The following is a 14574-nucleotide window of genomic DNA, read 5'->3' on the forward strand; positions in this document are numbered from 1 at the left end:
AACTAGAGGAGATCACCGGTACAGACTGGAGGGGCCAAGATGGCCTGTTTCTGTACTGTAATTGTTATATGGCTACTTGCCCACATTTGAAATGAAAAGCAGTTCAGCTTCCACCTTCATTCTCACTTATTGCTCCCGTAGAACCAGTGAACAGGTTAACTTTCTTTTTGTTTGGGATGAGAATTTGCACAGATGTTATAATATTGAAAAGGAGAAGTTTGCAGTGCTGTGGAAAGGGAAGAGGGTGATGGAACGAAATGAAAAGTCTATGCAAAGCGCTGATACAGATCAGACAATCTGCGTGTCTGTGCTGAACCTTTCTGTGAAAATACTGGCCTATGGCTGGAAGAAGACTGTCATTCCTTGGACAACATCGTGTGCTTTTCATGACCTCGAGTTATCCCAAAGCACTTTAGGAACAATGAAATAGTTCTTACTCAGATATGCCATGTACCTTTAGCAACATGCGGAAAGATGTTTTTTTTTAAATTTTAGACATATAGCACAGTAACAGATCCCTCCCCCAAATGCACCAAGTTCTGAAATTTGCTGAACCCAGACATTGCAATTGGGTTGAAAGTTTCAAAATTAATATCAGAGGTTCTCAGTTTTATGTTACACGATCGGTGGGGGAGCAGTGAAAATACAAAGGCTAGGGTTGCCCTGTTAACTCCTATGTTTATGGGGCCATCCGGCTAATTGATTCACGAGGGCAGTTAGAGAGAGGTAAACTCTGTGAAATTCCTCTCAGAGCTGCATCTGAAATCTGAAGTAAATGGAGAATTCTGAAAATGTCCTTGCACGTTGGGTGGTATAGTTAATGCAACAATTGTCACCACGCTATTACAGTGGCAGCGGCCCAGGGTTGAATCCATTGCTGTCTGTAAGGTCTTCGTTCAGCTTATATTTCTTTGAGAGCTACGGGTTCCTCCTATATTCCAAAGATGTACAAGGTTAGCATATTAATTGGCCACATGGCTGTATTTGGGCAGCGTGGGCTCGAAGGACCTGTTACTGTATCTCTAAATTAAAGAAAAACTAAATTAAAATTAAAACAGCAGGCAGTGTCTACGGAGAAATAAAAACATTTTATGGATGAGTTGTCACAGGTTAAAGGTCATATGATATAGGAGCAGAAGCACACCATTTGGCCCATTGAGTCTGCTCCACCATTCCATCGTGAGCTGATCCATTCTCCCTCTCAGCCCCACTCCCCTGCCTTCTCTTCATAACTTTTGATACCCTGACAATTTAAACGTCTATAATTTTCTGCCTTAAATGCACCCAACAACCTGGCCTTCAAAACTGCTCATGGCAGCAAATTCCAGAGTTTCACCACTCTCTGGCTAAAGAAATTCCTCCACATCTCTGTTTTAAATGGGCTGCCTTCAATCCTGAAGTTGTGCCCTCTTGTCCTGGACTCCCCTACCATGGGAAACAACTTTGCTACATCTACTCTGTTCAGGGTTTCAACATTCAAATTGCTTCTATGGTGTCCTCCTCATTCTTCTAAACACCAAGGAAAATACTCCAAGTGCCGTCAAACATTCTTCATATGTCAAGCCATTAATTCCATGAATCATTCTTCTCAATCTTCTCTGAACCCTCTCCAATGCCAGTGCATCCTTTCTTAAATAAGGACCCAAAACTCTACCCTATTCTCCAAATGAAGGTTCAACAGTGCCTTATAAAGCCTAAACATCACATACCTTCGCTTATGTCCTATTCCTCAAGATATGAATGCCAACATGGCAACTCAACCTTTAGGGTATCCTGCACAAGGACTCCCAAGTCCATTTGTACCTCTGAATGTTGAATTTTCTCCCCATCCAAATAATATTCGGCATTTTTAATCCTTCTAACAATGTATATGACTGTATACTTTCCAACATTGGATTTGATTTGCCACTTCTCTGCTCATTCTCCTAATCTATCTTAATCTCTCTGCAGCCTCTCCATTTCCTTTTTATTATCTACCCCTCCACCTATCTTTGTATCATCTGCAAACTTGTATCATTCTGCAATCCAAGTCATTAACAAACCACATTTACAGGCGAGTTGATGTTGGCATGGGAGGTGGTGCAAGTGAATGGTGAGTGAACAGTGATGTTTGGGGACTGTTTAAAAATGGCATGGAGGCCAAAGAATTAAACCAATTTAGAGTTGATTTGGGAGAGTTAGTAATTGGGTAATTGAGTTACTTGGCAGGGACCAATAAAAAGAGGGGTAACTGAAGCAGCAGCCAGTGTGAAGTGAGGCTCTGGCCAGCAGAGGTTGAGAAAGAGCTTGTTTACTTGCTACCACAGAGGTAGTTTAAATCCTTTAATTAAATTTGGATAATGGAGTCAGCTAGGGCAGTAGATTGCTTTGGTTGTGGGATGTGGGAAATCCGGGACAGTGTACTTGTCCTTGACAATTACATCTGCAGAAGGTGCATCCAGCTGCAGCTCCTTGCAAGCCGTGTTAGGGAACTGGAGCAGGAGTTGGATGAACTGTGGATCTTGAGGGAGGCAGAGGTAGTGGCAGATAGGAGTATCAGGGAGGTAGCTGGGTGACTGTCAAGAGAGGGAAGGGGAAGATGCAGACAGTGCAGAGTACTCCTGTGGGTGTCCCCATCAACAACCGGTATACTGTTTTGGATGCTGTTGGTGGAGACCTACAAGGGAAAAGTTGAGGTGGTAATGTCGTTGGTGCAGAGGCTGCCCCCCTGGCTCAGAAGGGAAGGGGGGAAGAAGAGGAGAGTGATAGTGATTGTTGGTTAGATGAGTGGATAGGAGGTGCTAGATGAGATTGAGGGTCCCAGATGGTATGTTGCCTCCCAGGTGCCAGGGTCAGGAGCATCTCTGACTACACACCATTCTGGAGGGTGAGCAGCCAGATGTCATGGTCCTCGTGGGGACCAATGACATAGTTAGAAGTGAGGATGAGGTCCTGAAGGAAGAATATAGGGTGTTAGGAAAGAAGTGGTAATCTTGGGATTGCTGCCTGTGTCACGGACTAGAGAGGTTAGGAATAGGAAGATGTGGAGGATAAAAGAGTTGCAGGGGTTCAGATTTGTGGATCTAAGGGAACTCTTCTGAGGAAGGATGGGCTGCACCTGAACTGGAGGGGGACCAATATCCTGGCAGACAGGTTTACTAGATCTGTTGGGGATAGTTTAAATTAGCTTAGCGGGAGGGTGGAGATTAGAGTAGAAGGACAACTAGATTTGAAGGGAAAGAGGAATCAGGTTGTTAAAACTAATGAAGGATATAGGGTAATAAAGTAGATAGTAATCCAAGGAGTGAATGTGGAGGACATTAGAGTAAGGTGGATGACCGTGGAGTATGGGTTGACACGTGGAAGTATGATATTGTAGCCATCAGTGGAACTTGATTGCAGGAGGGGCAAGATGTTCCAAGATAAAAGGCGGAGGAGTCACATTGCTTGTTAGAGAAAAAATTACAGTGGTGCTATAGCAGGACAGATTGGAGTGATCATTCAGTAAGGCTATTTGGGTGGAAGTGAGGAATGTGAAAGGCATGAAAACACTAATATGGGTGTATTGTAGACCCCCTTATGGACAGAGGGAATTAGAGGAGCACGTTTGAAAGGAGATAGCATATATGTGTCGTAAACACATACTGTAAAAGGGCTGGATGGGTTGGAGTTTGTCAAATGTTTTCAGGAAAATATTCTAAATCAATATATAGTAGATCCATCTAGAGAGTGGGTGGTATTGGATCTCCTATTGGGAAACAAGCGAGGTCAGGTGACAGAGGCTTGTCTTGGGGAACACTTTGGATCTAGTGATCATAATACTACTAGTTTTAAGTTAATTATGGTGAAAGATAGGGCTGGGCCTAAGGTTAAGATTCTTGATTAGAGTAACGCAAATTTCGAGGAGATGAAAAAGGATTTAGAAGATGTGGATTGGGATATTTTTCAGGGAAGGATGCAAAAGATAAATGGATATTCAAAGGGGACATTTTGAGGGTACAAAGATGTCCCTGTGAGGATTTAAAAAGTTAGAATGTCCCTTGGTTTTCAAGGGACATTGGGAATTTGGTTCAGAAGCAGAGGGTTGTATACAACAGGTATAGACAGCAAAGAATAAATGAGGTACTTGAGGAATATAAAGAGTGGAAAACATCTTGAGAAAGAAGTTAAAAAGGCTCAAAGAAAATATAAGGCTGCTTTGGCAAATAAGGTAAAAATAAATCTGAAGGGTTTCCACGGGTACATTAAAAGTAAAGGAATAGTGAGGGATAAAATTGGGACCCATTGAGGATCAGAGGGGTAGGCTATGTGAGAAGTCAGAAGAGATGGGAAAAATTTTAATTGATTTCTTTTCTTCAGTATTCATTAAGGAAAGGAATACTGAGTCAGGTAAAGTTAGGAAATAATAGTAGTGAGGTCATGAAAAATATACAGATTAACGAGGAGGTAGTTCTGGCTATTTAAAAAAAAAATAAAGATGGATAAATCTCCAGGTCCTGTCAAGATATTCCCTAGGACCCAGAGGGAAGTTAATGTAGAAATAGCGAGAACTCTGAAATATTTTAAATGTCATTAGCCTTGGGGGAGGTCCGGGAAGATTGGAGTGTAGCTCATGTTGTTCTACCTCTGTTGTACTACTTAAAAAAGGATCTAAAAGTAAACTGGGTAATTATAGGCATGTGAGTCTGATGTCAGTGGTAGGTAAATTAATGGCGTGTTTGGGGATGGAATATACAATTATTTATATAACCAGGGACTGATTACGAGTAGTCAACATGGTTTTGTATGTAGGTGATCAGGCTTAACAAATCTTTTCAAATTTTTTGAGGAGGTTACAAGGAAGGTTGATAAGGGGAAGGCTGTAGATGTTGTCTATATGAACTTTAGTAAGGCTTTTGACAAGGTCCCACATATGAGATTAGTTAGGAAGGTTCAATCATTAGATTTAGTGTTGAAGTAGTGAAATAGATTCATCAAGGGTTGGATGAGAGATGCCAGAGAGAAAATTGTTTGTCAGATTGGAGGCTGGTGACTAGTGGAGTGCCTCAGGGATTGGTACTCGGTCCGTTGTTGCTTGTCATGTCTATTAATGATCTGGATGATAGTTTGGTAAATTGGATTAGTAAATATGCAGATGATACTAAGATTGGTGATGCTGTGGACGGTGAGGAAGGTTTTCAAGCTTGCAGTGGAATATGGGGCAGTTAGAAGAGTGGGCTGAAAGATGGCAGACAGAGTTTAATACTGATAAGTTTGAGGTGCTACATTTTGGTAGGACTAATCAACAAAGGTCATACAAGTTAAATAGTAGACAATTGAGGAGTGCAGTAAAACAGATGGATTTAGGAACTCTGGTACATAATTCCATGAAAGTGGAGTCACATGTGGATAGTGATCAAAGCTTTTTGTATGTTGGCCTTCATAATTCCGTATTGAGTACAGGAGTTTCGATGTCATGTTGAAGATGTATAGGGTGTTGGTAAGGCCAAATTTGGAATATTGTGTGCGGTTTAGTCACCGAATTATAGGAAGGAGATCAACAAAATAGAGAGAGTGCGGAGAAGATTTACAAGAATGTGCCTGGGTTTCAGGGTTTGAGTTACAGGGAAAGGTTAAACAGGCTAAGACTTTACTCCCTAGAGTGTAGAAGATTGAGGGGTGATTTTATAGAGGTATTTAAAATTATGGGGGGAGGCTTTTTCCATTGAGAGTGGGGAGATTCAAACAAGAGGGCATGGATTGAGATTGAAGGGGGAAAAGTATAGGGGGAAACAGGAGGGGGATTTTCTTCACTCGGGGGAGGTGGGAGTGTGGAATGAGCTTCTGGCTGAAAAGGTAGATGTAGGGATGTTTTTAATATTTAAGGAAATGTCTGATCGGTATATGGACAAGAGGGGAATGAAAGATTATGTGCTGGGAGGGGGTCATTGGGACTAGGTGGGAGAAGGTGTTTGGCATAGATTGGAAGGGCTGAGCTGGCCTGTTTCTGAGCTGCAATTATTATATGCTTACAAAAACAAATATCCCTCACAGCAGTACACCACTGGTAAGCAGTGGTCAACCAGAATGATCTCTTTATTGCCGCTCTCTTTTGTTGATCAGCCAATGCTCTACCCCTGCTAGCATCTTTCCTGTAATTTCATGGTCTCTAATTTTACGAAATTCAGTCAATATACTTGACAAAAGGGGGAGAGAAAGGAACTCTTTTTAGAGAAGAGAATGAGAAGAGTTTCTCTTAACAACCTAATTTTTTATTTTGATGGAGCAACATATTGACAACAGCCAGTAGCCACATGGATAAAGGAAAATCCCAATGATTTTGCCTCGACGCACAATATTTACTCACATGCCAAATACTGTTTCCAAAGTATCTGCTCTATTGAAGATTGTACCTGCTTGTTTTAAGCCCCCATCAGGTGTGCACATCTGCCAACTGCCTGTATGGCAGCAACTTCCGAATTCCATAGTAAATACAACTGAGAAATGTTTTTCAAATTGAATGGAAAATATGGAATGGGTGGATGGGGAGGTACTTATTGTGTCTTCTGTTAAGTTTTGAATAATTTGAACATTGTTAGCAGTTAATTATTTGTAAAAATAAATTGCAAGGTGAGCGTTGCATTGCCACCAGAATTTACTTACCAGTATTCATGAAACTGCATTCCACTGAGCAAAAATTCAATAACACCTCAGCAGGAGTGACTCCTCAATGTTTCTAAATGATAAATGAAAGGTCACAGGGTGACGCTTGACCTCAGGCAACCAGCCTTTGATTGTTAAGAAATCAAAGTGTTTTCTTAACAATATAACATATAAAAAAAATTTTAAATCCCTCTGAGATTGCATCATTTATGAAAGTAAATGACATAAAAGCACAAATTTAGGTCAGGAAAGGTTAGCTTCAGTGAAGATCTTGGCTAGCATAATGTGCACATACTTCCAAAAATAAAAGGGAAAGTGGAACAGCACCACACATTCCTTTCTTATTAAACAGCTCAAGTATCCAGTGGAGCGATTTCGCATTCAGTTCTGTAACTGATAATGGCACCACTTAATGCTGCAAGGAAGCATTTTGAGATCTATGGATAACAAACCAAGCTGTTTCAAGTTAGCAGAAACATTTGATTTATTTGTTTTTAAAAAAATTCAGAATAGAATTGAGGATTGGTGAAAATATTGTCTCTGTTCCACCATTGCCTTTGTAGTTTGTCTCACTTATTGACAACCTGTCTGGTTTATCTCATGAGACAATTTTGCATTATAATCCTGCAGGTTATGACTCTCATCTAAGAATGATCCCTCTTCTGACTCCTTGCAGTATCATGGATAGGCGAGGAGGCAAAGAAAGTGCATGGCATGCCTGGCTTCATCAAATGGCCATTGGTAGGAAGAGTCGGGTCATCATGGTACAGCTATAAAAGAGGTTAGTGCAGTGGCTCTCATCCTTTTTTCCACTCACATACCTCTTTAAGTAATCCCTTACTAACCACAGAGTGTCCATGGCATCCTATGAGCACCTGGAATATTGTGTGCAGTTCCATTCACCTAGGTTCAAAAATAATATCATAAGATGAAAAGGATTCCGAGAAGATCCACGAGGATGTTAGAACATAGAACTGTACAGCACAAGAACAGGCTCTTTGGTCTGTGTCAGTGGTTCTCAACTTTTCTTAGTCCACTCTTGTATCACCTTAAGTCCTATGGGATGCGATTGGTGCTCTGTGGTTAGGAAGGGATTACATAAAGTGCTTTGAGAGTGGAAAAAATATTGAGAACCATTGACCTATGATATCCAAATTAACCATATAACCATTTACAGCACAGAAACAGGCCCAACTAGTCCATCCCGAACATCATCTCCCACCTAGTCCCACTGACCCGCATTCGTCCCATAACCATACACACCTCTCATGTCCATAAACCTATCCAACCTTTCCTTGAATATTAATATCGATCTCCCTTCTTCCACCACTGCCGGAAGTTCATTCCACACCCCCACCGCCCTCTGCATGAAGAAATTCCCCCTAGTGTTTCCCCTAAACTTTTCTCTTTTTACACTCAATCCATGCCCTCCCCATTCTCAATGGAAAACCCCTATCTACATTGACTGTATCTATCCTCTTATAATTTTGAATACCTCTATCAAATCACCCCTCAACCTTCTATGCTCCAGGGAATAAAGTCCCAGCCTGCTTAACCTTTCCCTGAAACCCAAACCCTGAAACCCCAACCTTGAAACCCCACAACATTCTCACAAATCTCTTCTACACTCTCTCTATTTTGTTTATATCCTTCCTGTAATTCAGTAACCAAAACTGCATACAATATTCCAAATTTGGTCTCAGCAATGCTTTATACAATTTCAATATAACATCCCAACTCCTGTGTTCTATACGCTGATTTATGAAAGCCAACATATTAAATGCCTTCTTCACCACCCTATCCACATGTGATTCAACTTTCAGGGAATTATGTACCATAACTCCTAAATCCCTTTGTTCCACTGCACTCCTCAACTGGCTACCATTTATTTTGATTAGTCCTACCAAAATGTAGCACCTCACATTTATCAGTATTAAACTCCATCTGCCACCTTTCAGCCCCCTCTTCTAACTATCCTATAATCACCCTGTAAGCTTTGATAATCTTCCTCACTGTCCATATCACCGCCAACCTTTGTATCATCTGCAAATTTACTAATCCAATTTGCCACCCTATAATCTAGATCATTGATATATATGTGACAAACAGCAGTGGACCCACTTCCGATCCATGAGGCACTCCACTTGTCACCGGCCTCCAATTTGACAAATAATTTTCCACCATTATTCTCTGACATCTCCCATCCAACCATTGTTGAATCCATCTCACTACTTCATCATTAATACCTAATGGTTCCACCTTCCTTACTAACCTCTTATGGAGAACCTTATCAAAAGCTTTACTAAAGTACCTTATCAAAAGCTTTACTAAAGTACAAATATCCACCACCTTCCCCTCATCAACCTTTTTAGAATCCTCCTTGAAAAACTCTATAATTTGTTAGACACATCAAAGCCATGCTGACTACTCCGAATCAATCCCTGTCTTTCCAAATAGTTGTATATACTATCTCTAAGAACACTTTCCATTAATTTACCCACCACTGATGTCAGACTTACAGGCCTATAATTACAAGATCTACTTTTGGATCCTTTTTTGAACAGAGGAACAACATGAGCCACCCTCCAGTCCTTTGGCACTTCCCCCATGGCCAGTGACATTTTAAATATTTCTGTCAACACCCCCACTATTTGTTCACTAACTCCCTCAGGGAATATTTTGTCAGGACCTGGAGATTTATCCACCTTGATTTTTTTCAATATAGCCAACACTACCTCCCCATTAATTCTTATATTATCCATGAGCTCCCTACCATATTTCTTCACTTCATCTGGGTCAATATTATTTTCCTTAGTAAATATTAAAGACAAAAATATTTAAAATTTCACTCATCTTCTCTGGCTTCTCCAGAGCCTACCCCCTCATCTTCAAGGGGTCCAATTTTATCCCTCACTATTCTTTTACTTTTAACGTACCTATAGAAACCCTTTGGGTCTATTTTTACTTTTCCTGCCAAAGCAGCTTCATATCTCCTTTTATCCTTTCTAATTTCTTTAAGATTTTTTTTTACACTCCTTATATTCATTGCTCAAGCTATTCATCTATTCCCTGCTCTTTATACCAGTTGTACTCATCCTTCTTCCTCCGAACCAAGTTCCAAATAGCTTTAGAAAACCAAGGCTCCCTACAGTTTCTAACCTTCACTTTAATCCTCACGGGACATACTGACTCTGTGCTCTCAGAATTGGAGATACCAATATTCCATACAGATTATGATGCATTGTTTCTCTAATTGTGGCCGGCCTCAATTTGATCTCATGTACACAATGTTAAATTGGCGACACGCGCATATTGGAGGCTCAGCTGGTTCTTTCCCCTTCCTACCCCGCCGTCCCCTTTCCTCCAGCTCCCACCACCTTCCCTTCTCCTATCAGAGAGCCATCCTTCTTAACCTTCTGTCTTCTCCTCCAATCACTTTGACCTTTATTTCTCTTCTACCCTCCCATCTGTATCCACCTATTACTTCTTGCTTTGTTGACCTGTGCTTCTCCTTTTCCCCTTCCATCCCCAACCTTTTTGTTTGGGTGTCTGCCTGATCTTTGACATTCCTGTTGAAGGGGCATAGGTCCAAAACACCTTTTACCTTCCATGGATGATGCATGATCTGTTGAGTTTTACCAGCATGTTTGTGCCCTGCACCGGACTCCGATATCTACAGATTTTCTTCTTTATAGCTACCCCATCACTGAGTCTCGGTGATTCCTGTACACACAAGCTTTTACACTCGTGTGGCACATAATTTACTCCTTCATGGTGAGTCCACTATATGAACCAGCCTTTGGCTCATTTAGGACTCTGCTCAAAGTTTCTGGGCCTCGTTCCCTGTGAAGTAGGCAGGTTTTATTTTCTTCCGTACTTGTCTCCTCCTGACTACATTAAAAATAATTAAATTGTAATGAGAGGACAAAAGATAACGAGGCTCTTACTTAAATATGCTGTGGCCCCCGGGTGGGCGCAGGTAGGTCCCCCATTGTGAATGACGGCCGTGAAAAAGGCAAAGTTACCCGTGCTGGAGAAACTCTGAAAGGATGACCTTTCCTGGACACGAATAGCTCCTTCAATATACTTCAGTTTATTTCTATTTGTGGACATGTTTTTCACAAGCTGCCATGGAGACTAGACTTCAGAAGTATTTAATTTCTATAAAGTGATAACCTCAGGCTATGAAAGGCAATATATAAACTATATCTTTTAATAGAGCTTCAGTTTTACCAGATATTGACAGAAAGAGATCAATATTCAGTATTAACGTTTTATTGTTTCCGTTTATGTGCAGAATTCAATATTGTTTTTGGATTCACATGATCTGTCCCTTTGGCTTCAGTGATAGCATCACCAAGAAATGTCATCATGTATGTTTAGCAATTGCTTTCAAAGAAAATTAATTATTTTTTTCATCATTATTGCTGTAGAATAAAAAGCCCACTTTTTGGAAAAACCCATGCCTAGGACTACATACATCAAGCCAAGATGAATACATAATTAATGAGTTATCTGTATATTTATGGAAATCTTCCCATACTTTTCATCGCCTTCTTAGGTATTCAAGGAACCTGAAGAACACTGAAACAGCTGCGTATTGGTGCAAGAAAAAGGCATTAATTATCCTTACAAAAATACTATAGCTTTTGGATCGCTGCGTGTGCCAAACTTGCATTTCGAAAGTATGGTCTGGCTGCTTTGGTTTCCAAATTATTTTTCTTCCGAACAGTTCCACTGCAACCTGTTCAGTTCTGCCTGTGACATTTTTGATTACATAGACTAGCCATCTGGAAAAGATATAAAAATGGTGAATGAAACCTTGCTTATTCAATGGTCTGAAACTAAACATGGCTGATATCAATTTTCCGCTTCAAGAGAAAAGTTTGACATCTGTTGTGAAGGCTGGCTGTGCATTAGGTTTATTTAGCAATTCCCTAATTGCTGACACTCTAATTAGTGGATAGTTCTTCTGTAAAAGACATAAAATGCTGAGTAATTGCACCAAGCTCATAAGAAGAAAAAAATTAACTCGAGTTCATGACATGCGAAGCAAGAAATTTTGGATTCAGTCAGCGAACTGGAAACAAATTGTAGTGGTTTTGCAGAATTTTTTTTAACCAAGTCCAGATTCTTTTACACACTGCCAAAAGTGAGTTCTTCAAGAGACAAAAAAAATTGTGCAGTGTTTCACATGTACTTTCTTATTAAAATATTTTACATTAAATAAAATTCTTTTACGTTTGTGACCACTAACCTGGTGCAAAAACGAAACAATGCTGGGAAAACACAGCCAGTCCAGCAGCATCTGTGGAGAGAGAAGCCCGTTAATATTTCCGTTCAGGGAACCTTCTGCAGAACTGAACAGCTGAACTCTTGCAGTATTTCTGTCTTTGCTTCAGATTCCAGCATCTTCGTAGAAGAATGGAGCCATAGAACACTACAATACAAAAACAGGCCCTTTGGTCAATTTAGTCTCTGCCAAACTATTATTCTGCCCATTCCAACTGACCTACACTTGGACCATAGCCTCCCACCCATTTACCTGTCCAAATTTTTCTTAAATGTCAAAATCGAGCCAGCATTTGCCACTCCATCCAGCAGCTCGCTCCTCACTCCTACCACTCTACATGAAGATTTTCCCTCTTACTTTTTGCTCTTAACCCATGTCCTCTAGAATTTACCTCACCTAATCTTAGTGGAAAAAGGCTGCTTGCATTTATTCTATCTTCGTACTTCACAGTTTTGTATACCTTCATCAAATCTCCCCTCTTTCTCCAATGGTCCTAACCTATTTAACCTTTCCCTGTCACTGAGTTTGTCAAGTCCCAGCAACATTCTATTGTCTCAGAATTCTGGATGTTATTTTTTGTTTTGTGACATAAGATTCTTACGCTCACTGCTTAACTACTTAGAAAGTACGAATATTTTGAATATTGAAAGGATTGGATAGAGTGGTCATGGAGAAGACGTTTCTAGTAGTGGGGGAGTCTGGGACTCCAGGATACAGCCTCACAATAAAGGGATATCTCTTTACAGCAGAGATGAAGAGAAGTTTCCTAAATTCATTGCCACAAGTGGTGGTGGAGGCCAAGTCATTGGATATATTTAAAGTAGAGGTAGATAGGCTCTTGATCAGTAAGGGCATCACAGGTTATGGGGAGAAGGCAGGAGAATGGAGTTTAAATGAAAAATACATCATCTAGGATTTGAAAGGTAGATCAGTCTCGGTGGGTTGAATGGGCTAATTCTCAGTCTTGCAATCTTGTGACATACCTTTAGCCAAACTGATCCTAAACTGTAAGGTGCTGTGTAACAATAGGGGTCTGTATGATGCAAGGAAAAAGCAATCTGCTGGGGAGGAATTGATGATACTTTGGTTTGAACCCATTCTGCCTGTATAAAGAGGAGAGTGGGAAAAGTGTAGGCCTTTTATATTCACCCTCCGCATAGAGGCTGGCTTAAAAGCCAAATGAGAAGGTATTTTTTACGTTTTCATGCTGGCCCAGAAAAGCCAGCTCCGATGTCCCCTTTCAGCCTTGAGGTGGCTGGGGTGTTGATGTGGTGTTCAGGAGGCGTGGCTACTGGTTTCATGATGCCATACATATGTGCCGAGCACTGGCCGACTTTGTTACCCATAATCCCCCATGCTACTGGAATTGCTCTGCATTTCCCAGATGGTTCCATTGGGTGTTCATCCTATAACCTCCTTCATGGTGGGTAGCCATGAAAAAAGGCCATAACCTGGTTGGTGAGGGTCCTTGATGATAAATGCTGCTTTGGAAGGGAAAACTAAGAGAACATATCACGAGGTCAGCAGTGGAGAGGGAAAGAAACTTCCGATTCATGGATGTCATCATCTTTGAAGACCTATCCTAGGGCTATCACGTTGATAAAGATGACATGCCAGTGGTTATATTTCGTGAGAAGTTTGACGAGATTTGGTATGTAACCAAAGTCTCTTGCAAATTTCAACAGGTGTACTTTGTAATCAGCATCCTGACTGGTTGCATCACTGTCTGGTATGGAGGTGCCAAACAGTACAGGAATAGGCTGCACAGGATGGTAAACTCAGCCAGCACCATCATGGGCATTAATCTTCACATGCGTTACCTATCCCAAAGTGAGGTCCTGAAGTCAGGCTTATACAGGTCGAGGGAGAGATGGGAGTCAGACTTGGGCACAACAATCAATGAAGAGTGGTGGCAAGACCTGTGTCTGGACAGTGTGACTGGAGTCATCGCCAGATACAGGTTGGTGCAATACAATTTTTTGCCCCATCTGGATCCCACACCATAAAAATTACACAAATCAAAGCCGAACATTTCAGAGATGTGCTTTAGATGTGATGTGGAGGTGGGAACTTTTGTCCACTCTACCTGGCTGTGTACAAAGGTGAGACCCTTCTGAGAATGGATGGGGGACATTCTGAAAAAAAAATTACAAAAGTGGATTTTACACAGGATCCAGAATTGTACCTTCTGGGGGATATTGGAGATGTACAGTTTAGACTGACCAAATACCAAATTTCGTTCATGAAGGTTGCCTTGGTGATAGCCAGGAAGTGTATAGTGGTTTCGTGACAGTCCGACGCCCAGCTACATACCACATGATGGATTGTGGAAATGCAGAGTTGCATTCCCCTGGAGAAAATCACGTACCATCTAAGGAAGATGCACGACACATTCGCTGGAGTATGGTAAACTTACCTGAGATATATCGACTCTCAGATATATTAGTCCCCTCCCCCCTCAAAATAGAGATACTGTAACAATCTGTCCCCAGTAGGAAAAGAAGTGTGACTAGTGAAATAAGAAATGGCTTAGACAACATTTTTTTTTCTTTTCAGTTGTTCTGGATTTTAATCTTTGTTTTTTAGTCATTATGATTCTGAGGTTTTTTTCTGGTTAGGTTTTTGTAAGGGTCGATGGCCCCATTGGTGTCTGCATTAAC

At 40.9% G+C, this 14574-nt stretch overlaps 2 long non-coding RNA genes across 2 annotated transcripts in view; one reads left to right on the plus strand and one right to left on the minus strand.

Moving 5' to 3' along the window:
* Positions 1-14574, plus strand: part of LOC138755794 (uncharacterized) — a 50955-nt gene that overhangs the window by 20733 nt on the left and 15648 nt on the right. Inside the window, exon 2 of the long non-coding RNA XR_011352563.1 lies at positions 7252-7402. This is a non-coding gene — a long non-coding RNA (uncharacterized lncRNA). The remainder of the gene's footprint in view (positions 1-7251; positions 7403-14574) is intronic.
* The window catches only part of LOC138755793 (uncharacterized), an 85387-nt gene continuing 81720 nt past the window's right edge, over positions 10908-14574 (minus strand). Inside the window, exons 2-3 of the long non-coding RNA XR_011352562.1 lie at positions 11879-11929; positions 10908-11411 (exon numbers count right to left, since the gene is read on the minus strand). This is a non-coding gene — a long non-coding RNA (uncharacterized lncRNA). The remainder of the gene's footprint in view (positions 11412-11878; positions 11930-14574) is intronic.

The sequence above is a fragment of the Narcine bancroftii genome, chromosome 2 (assembly GCF_036971445.1).
Source record: "Narcine bancroftii isolate sNarBan1 chromosome 2, sNarBan1.hap1, whole genome shotgun sequence".
Taxonomy (NCBI): Eukaryota; Metazoa; Chordata; class Chondrichthyes; order Torpediniformes; family Narcinidae; genus Narcine; species Narcine bancroftii.